The sequence below is a fragment of the Leptonychotes weddellii genome, unplaced genomic scaffold, assembly GCF_054177405.1.
Source record: "Leptonychotes weddellii isolate Sample4059 unplaced genomic scaffold, ASM5417740v2 HiC_scaffold_66260, whole genome shotgun sequence".
Taxonomy (NCBI): domain Eukaryota; kingdom Metazoa; phylum Chordata; class Mammalia; order Carnivora; family Phocidae; genus Leptonychotes; species Leptonychotes weddellii.
In genome coordinates, this window is record NW_028035368.1 from 1 (window position 1) to 530 (window position 530).

Here is a 530-nt window from a genome sequence, read left to right on the forward strand (position 1 = left end):
AATGGATCATTCTGCATAATGGTAACATAGTTTTTTGGCACCAGACCAACCATCCCATTGATCTTCCTGCATTTCCACCATTCAGGGTCATTTTCAGGCTTTTCAATAACATCCATTACATCTCCTTTCTCAAAATTAAGTTCTTCATCATTGGACGAACTGAATGGGTAAAGAGCCTGTACCACATGCAACACTTGCCCGGTATTTAGGTTATTGACAACTGCTGCTAATTTCTCTGACAGAGAACCCACATGGTCACCCAAAGGACTGTCACCTTCCTCAGTTACATGGTTTGAAGGGAACCATCCAACTTGTCCATTGTAGCTACCCTGCCACCACCCATCACTGCATTTCTCCATGACGATCACCTTTGTCCCTTTTATCAATGATAATTCATCCTCTCTCTCTGCCATGTAGTTAAATTTCACATAAGCAGGCATGTTGAGGTCATAGAGACGTTCCCCTGGGTCAACAAAGCTATCATCAGCAGGAGATGCAGAATCTGGCACACTATGTTTTCTTTTCACTTT

The 530-nt window shown here is 42.6% G+C and overlaps 1 pseudogene; it reads right to left on the bottom strand.

The window, feature by feature from the left end:
• Positions 1–5: 5 nt before the first annotated feature.
• On the bottom strand, positions 6–527 carry LOC145719711 (SH2/SH3 adapter protein NCK1 pseudogene; annotated as a pseudogene).
• Positions 528–530: the final 3 nt, after the last annotated feature.